Genomic DNA, 7,328 nt, shown 5'->3' with positions numbered 1-7,328 from the left:
CAGATGGAAGGATTTTTTAATTGTTCATAAAATGTGTTAAAGGGAGTAAGCAGTGAGCAATATGGAGGCAACGATACCAGATTATTCAGGTTAATAAAGAGCAGGGCTGATGAAAGTGAATAGATATTGTGTGAACCGGCACAGGCAGGGCCCAGGAATAACCACAAAAACATGGATGAGTAAATCCATGAGAGTAAAGAGCAAATTTATTTTTGTTACCTCGCCAGCCTGGGGATCCCTGAAGCAGCACCGTGGCAGAGGCACATAAGTGGTGACGCAGGCACCGCGGAGCTCGGTCCGTGCTGGAGGATCAACCAACCTGCTGGTTTTGCCTGTATTGCAGGGATTCACGCAAGCATGATTTACCACTGTGCTTTGATCTTTCCAGCAGCAGGGCAGGACTCTCAAGCGTGTTCAATAGGGTGCCTCTGAGTCTATCACAAGACTATGTTATCTAAACACGTTCTGTTTGTTCAACATACAAGGCCAAACAACCGGTACTATGATATGCGTGTTTTTCGACACCCCAGCTGCAAGTCACTTGGGTGTGTCTACAGTCCTCCTCGCCAATTTTCTGTTATCTTCCCACAGATATCTATAACACGATGAGCTTAATAAAAAACCAATCCTAATGTCATATATAAAAGATCCCCATTTCTACTGACCAGTTCTAATCCAGAAAAGTATCTGTTGGTTTGAAGTGTGTGCTAGCAGTTAAAAAAGCAAACTGAAATCTAGGAATTATTAGAAAAAGTGTATAGAACGAAAAGGATAAAAATAATTATTCCACTGTATAAATCAGTGATTTGCATGTATCTTGAATACTGCGTGGTTTGTTTCTTACGTGTTAAAAAGACTGTAGCACTCAAAAGGTTTGTGGAAGGATAGAATGGATGTTCAAAGAAGTCAGGTTCAGTGTAAGCAACAGCCAAGTAAGAATTCTTCCCTTCGGAAGAAGGATGACCGAAGGGAGTTGTGTTAGGTATCTGTAAGACTAAGAGGGAGAGGGATCTAGGGAAAGACCACGGAAGAAACTAGCAGAGACCAAAAGCAAGCAGATGGCTGAGGAATGTAATTTGCCCTGTGGTATTTGGCAGTGCATTCCAGTTTTCCTGTGGCCTCAAAACATTTGCAGCTCATGGATTTCCAAAGCTGGACGTGGCTTACAGACATTTAATAGATGTCTGTACCCTCGGCACACTTAAAACAGCCTTTGGCCGTATGTTCCATGAGTCTGACACCTGATGTGGTTCCTCTGGTTCTGAACCTGGGTTTCTTCCTCCTGTTTCTTGTACGGGAAATACCCAAGTGCATTTTTTTCCATATTTCACAATATATATCAGTGGTTCGTTCTAAAATGTCAATGTGTAACTCTGACACAGTGAGGAGCAGGACATGGCATTATTATTACCAATAGGAATTAATCATCTAATCTTAAAAAACCTCATTGAAAATAGGGCAAAAGCGCGCACAGAACTTTTGCAAGTGTAAGGGCATGATGACATCAGCTGGATCGGCATCCATTGGTCATAAATACCAGTGGTATATTGCTTAGAAAGTTCTTGGACAATATCTAATTGGAGGTTGGGACAATATTCAGGAAAGTATCGCATGCTTGTCCTGTTTGTTCATGTGCTCTTGCAGACAAGTTTCTGAGAGTGGAAATGTGGAAATAGTCTCTCCAGGGATGTAACTTTTAACTAAGGCTATTGTTGCACAACTGTTTATTGCCTGTACAGTCTGCTTAAGATTATTGTCCCACCTTTTTTTCCATCTTGCCCGCAGCAACAGGATCTCAAGTTGGAAGGGGAAGTGTCACCGGTCACTGTCTCTTCTGCTCAGTGATGCCCAACTGAAGTGTTGTGATTGATTAGGTGAAGCCCAGTCTAAAAAGCTTGAGAATGGGATGAAGTAATCTGATCTAGACAAATACGAAATGCCCCCGTTCACTTGACTTAATGAACTTAAAGATTTCTTCAACGTGTTTATAATGATCTGCCTTTGGATTAATTTAATTCTAGAAATCACAGAATTGCCTAGGTTGGAAGGGACCTTTAAGATCATCTAGTCCAACCTTAAACAAACAAACAAACAAAACCAAAAAAACCCACCAACACTAAACCATATTCCTGAGCACCATGTCAACTCGTCTTTTGAATATCTCCAGGGATGGTGCCTCAACCCCTTCCCTGGGCAGCCCATTCCAATGTCTGATAACCCTTTCAGTGAAAAAATTCTTCCCAATATCCAATCTGAACCTCTCCCGGCGCAACTTGAGGCCATTTCCTCTTGTCCCATCGCCTGTTCCTTGGGAGAAGAGACCGACCCCCCCTGGCTACACCCTCCTTTCAGGGAGCTGTAGAGAGCAATAAGGTCTCCCCTCAGCCTCCTTTTCTCCAGGCTGAACACCCCCAGCTCCCTCAGCCTCTCCTCATAAGACTTGTTCTCCAGACCCCTCACCAGCTCCGTTGCCCTTCTCTGGACCTGCTCCAGCCCCTCAATGTCTTTTTTGTGGGAAGGGGCCCAAAACTGGACACAGCCCTCAAGGTGGGGCCTCACCAGTGCCCAGTACAGGGGGACAATCACCTCCCAAGTCCTACTCCCCACGCTGTTCCTGATACAGGCCAGGATGGTGTTGGCCTTCTTGGCCACCTGGGCACACTGCTGGCTCATGTTCAGCCGGCTGTCCACCAACACCCCCAGGTCCTTTTCTGCCGGGCAGCTTTCCAGCCACTCTGCTGCCATATATTTTCTTAAAGGAGTTGGAGCTACGCTTGCAGCAGGCTGGAGTAGGAATGGGTTTTACGGGCAGTAGTTCTGACGACTTGCAGATACAAGCCCCGGTCCCGACTCGCCCCATCAGTGAATTAACGTCCTCGTGCCTTTGTGCACTCCCGCTGTAAGAAAAAAACGGGGCTGTCTGCAAGCCGTGCTGCTTTTTACTTCTTGCTCGTGTATGCTTCATACACTGCCAGGTTTTTACCGTCGTGTCATTGAGTACCTTGCGGCTCCTAAGAGTGAGGCTCCCCAGGTTTTATTTGTTTGTTTAAAGAAAGCAGGCGTTTGATTTGTAATGAAAGCCAAGAGATTTCAGGTGGTTGCAGGGTAAAATTGCGGGCAGCGCGTGGCGATGTAGACAGCAATGAGCTAACTGGGTGTGCGCCTCGCAGGGCATCTGTGCTGATGATCCTTAAGGTCCCTTCCAACTCTAACCATCCTATAATTCCGTGACTCTATGACGCCCCTGCTGAGAAGCAGGGGAGCTCAAGTCTGGGCTGCTTCCGTGAAGGGGCTGTCGTTGGTGATAGCTTGGATAGTACAGAGACATATAAGCTGGCTTTAAATTGCCTTTCACTCTCCTGCCAATGAAGTCTTCTGTACCTTTTTGGTTTTGGTTTTTTTTTTTTTTTTTTTTTTTTTTTAACCGTAATGCAGGTAAATCCTTAATTTAGCCAGTAGGCAATGCTGTAGAGTGATTAATTTCTCATCCCTCTTAAGTAGCTAGGCAACCAACTGCAGCTTGAGCAGCACAACGGTACCTACCTGGCTGTAGGATTAGGTGTAAGTAGTTTACCAAGCTCACAAGTGGCAGAGAACAACGAACCACGGTTATCCTTTGTTTTAGTGCCAGGCTTTGCAGGCAGAAAAGGAAAATCTGCCTTTATTACTCCTAAGCGTCAGTATGTGTTTACACGTGGATGCCATCATCTGTCCCATCATCCTGTCTCTACTGTGGCTGCTCGTAGATTCTCAGTGGCGTGGGTTGATCGTTCCCAGGTACGTCGTTGCAGACACCGGCAGTTGGAAACGAAGGACTTCATGAGCAGGCTGTGCATCAGGACTGTCCCTAGGTACCCAGAGACGGACCTGCTCCCCTCAAACCTGTGTCTGATGCCCTTCAGAGTCTGCTTCTACTTTTGAGCCTCGCAGCATCCTGCAAAAATGAATGCCCAATCCTTGTGCAGAGCTTTGCGGTTAAAACACTGCGGTCGGTAGATGTCAGCGAAGAACAAATATTTCTGTTCCTTTCGGCGGCAGTGCTGCTTTTCGCTGGCACAAAGCCGGGGTGGCTGCAGTGTGTGTACCAGAGTGGACGTGTCTCTGGTGCCACGGGGTTCTGGTGGTTCCCAAAACGGCTCTTTCTCCACTTAGCGCTGGCTTGCGGGACCAGTTTGGAAAGAGGCCAAAAGGAGGCACGGTAATGTAATTTGTGGCTTCCCGCTTTTTTGTCGCCGGGTTTTTCGCTGGAGCAGCTGCCAGGCGCTCCTGCTGGCTCCCTGTTTGGGCCGCGAGGTGCTGCTGCTCCTCTCTGCTTGGCCAAGGACAAGCCTCTTCCTCGGGAGCCCAGGAAGGGCAATGTCTCACCACACACACCCACCGTTTTTCACTGTCCTTTCCTACAGTATATCCTGCGCGGTACGCAGGACAGGTAGATTCAGGAAAAGGGGAGAACTGTCTCCTATCAGAGTTAATAGAGAAGCCGCTGCAGAATTGTCTCTCATGGTTGCTGGTCCCTTGAAAGAAGGTGGATTGTGGTCACCTGTGAGGCTGGAAGCGGTGAAAGAGTGATATGGCCACTCAGTCCTTTTTCCCCTTTCTGAACACGGTCCTTCAGTGATTGCCTTCGCCCTCACACTCAGCCCTTGCTGTCAGGCTTAATTCCTCCTGTCCCTTCCCCACTGGGTCCTGGCAGCAGGAGTGCCCTTCGCTCTTTGTCCGTGGTCTTGTACTGTCTTTCACTGAATTTCAGTGAATTTTTTAGAGTTGGAAGGGACCATAAAGATCATCCAGTCTAACTCCCCTGCTAAAGCAGGGTTGCCCAGAGCACATCACTCAGGACTGCATCCAGGCGGGTCTTGAAGATCTCCAGAGAAGGGGACTCCACCACCTCCCTGGGCAGCCTGTTCCAGGGCTCTGGCACCCTCACCGGAAAGAAGTGTCTCCTCATATTTGAATGGAACTTCCCATGTTCCAGCTTGTGCCCGTTGCCCCTCGTCCTGTCACTGGGAACCACTGAAAAGAGTCTGGCTCCCTCCTCCTTCAACCCACCCTTCAGATACTTATAAGCATTGATAAGGTCTCCCCTCAGCCTTCTCTTCTCCAGGCTAAAGAGTCCCAGCTCTCTCAGCCTTTCTTCATAAGGGAGATGCTCCAATCCTTGAATCATCCTCGTTGCCCTTCTCTGGACTCTTTCCAGTAGTTCCCTGTCCCTCTTGAACTGGGGAGCCCAGAACTGGATGCAGTATTCCAGTTGTGGCCTCACCAGTGCAGAGTAGAGGGGGAGAATGACTTCCCTCGACCTACTGGCCACACTCTTCCCTACGCAGCCCAGGATTCCATTGGCCTTCCTGGCCACAAGAGCACACTGCTTGCTCATTGTCATTTTGCTGTCTACCAGGACCCCCAGATCTTTCTCTTCAGAATTTGACTCCAGCAGGTCCACACCTAACCTGTATTGGTGCCTGACATTCTTCTTCCCCAGGTGCAGGACCCTACACTTTTCCCTGTTGAACCTCATGAGGTTCTTCCTTGCCCAGCTCTCCAGCCTGTCCAGGTCTTGCTGGATGGCAGCACAGCCCTCCGGGGTGTCAGCCACCCCTCCCAGTTTGGTGTCATCAGCAAACTTGCTGAGGATACACTCGGTCCCCTCATCCAGGTCGCTGATGAATATGTTGAACAGGACTGGACCAAGTATTGACCCCTGGGGGACTCCCTCATCGGCTCGTCATGAAGCGAGCCCCACAGAAATTCCCTCTGATCCTCCATGTTTACTTTTCCAGCGGCGGGTGGTTACAAGGCAACCCCTGTCTTGATCCCCTGAGCGTCTCTGCTCTACTTAGATGCAGTGCAGATCTGCGCATTGCGGTTGATCTCCTGCCCCAAGTCTTCTCTATTTTCCTGTGACTTCTGGCTTCAAGGACTACCAGAACTGGCTGATTCTTTCCCCTGCCTGCTCTTCCCCCCTCGCCTCTCCAGACTCACTTGCATCTTCTACAAGGCATTCCTGAGGCTATTCAGAGAAATTTTTTCCGAATTGTTTTCCTCCAAGACACTGCTTTAGGCATCAAACTCATCATATCAGAATTAATGTGACTTAAAGTCAGGTTGCTGGGATGTTTTACCTGAGCACCCTTTTTTTTTTTTTCTTTGAGAACTACTTTAGAAGTTAGTTGTATGATGTTTTCAGGGAAGAGGTCTGAAAAAGGTCTGTATGAAGGTTTTCAGGGAATTCCAGGAATTAAGGCCTGGAATTCACTTGTTCCTCTCACAAGAGTTCTTGCTCTCTTGTTCATCTGACCCAAAGGCCAGGTAAGCCTGGGCAGCAAGCAATGCAGGCTGACTTCAACAGGAGCAGGTAGAAGCCTCGCATCTCAGCTCTGATGGCACAAATGCTTAATGCGATCCTCTCTAATTAAATCAGTCTTGAGAAGAACCCTTACTCGGGATGGTGGATGGTATTGTAACAATTTACATGTAACAGAGATTCCACAGGGCTTTGTTTCTTCCAAATCTAGTATCGCTGTGGTCTAGGTACATTTTGGACCAGTGCTTTTATATTTTGTAGGGCTGAGATTTCTCTCTCTCTGGAAGTTTAAACTGCCATAGAAAAAAAGAAAGAAAAACGGCGAGGGGAAGAGACATTGTTAACAACGTCTTACTATGGAAGTTTTGAACATTTTTTAACATCTCCATGACGTGCCAAAACAACTTGTGGAGACAGATGGACAATTCTTTGAAAAATTCCGTTTGAATTCCTCTGCTACAGACATAGGAAGGGGAGGGGGAGTAGCAGCACAGTGGGGAGGGCAAGAGAAAAGAGGATGAAAGAGATGGTAGGCATAACAATGGCTGGGAGACCCTGGTTGCCAGTAGCTACCGTCATATACCCCCATCCTTTAGTAACAGTGCCCAGCCTGGCTTTCTGGACCTCTGACGTAGGCTGTCCAGAGCTGCACTGGGCTGTGCCGGTGGCTAGGATGGACCTGCTACCCCGTGGTTTCACTAGCAGAAGCCACTTTCTTTCTCAGGCTGTTACTCACTGCCATCCAGGAGCTGCACTCTGCCTCGGGTGTAGCTGCATTGCGTCAAGCTTGAGTGAAGTTGTAATGAGAGATTAAAAGTACGAATGCCATGTAAGCACAGAATCACAGAATCACAAAACGATATGGGGTTGGAAGGGACCTCTGGAGATCATCTAGTCCAACCACCCTGCCAAAGCAGGTCCACCCAGAGCAGGTTGCACAGGAACGTGTCCAGGCGGGTTTGAATGTCTCCAGAGAAGGACACTCCACCACCTCCCTGGGCAGCCTCTTCCAGTGCTCTGCCAC

This window comes from Numenius arquata, chromosome 2 (assembly GCF_964106895.1).
Source record: "Numenius arquata chromosome 2, bNumArq3.hap1.1, whole genome shotgun sequence".
Lineage (NCBI taxonomy): Eukaryota > Metazoa > Chordata > Aves > Charadriiformes > Scolopacidae > Numenius > Numenius arquata.
The sequence above is the reverse complement of the archived record's forward strand: the minus strand, read 5'-3'. Positions refer to the sequence as shown.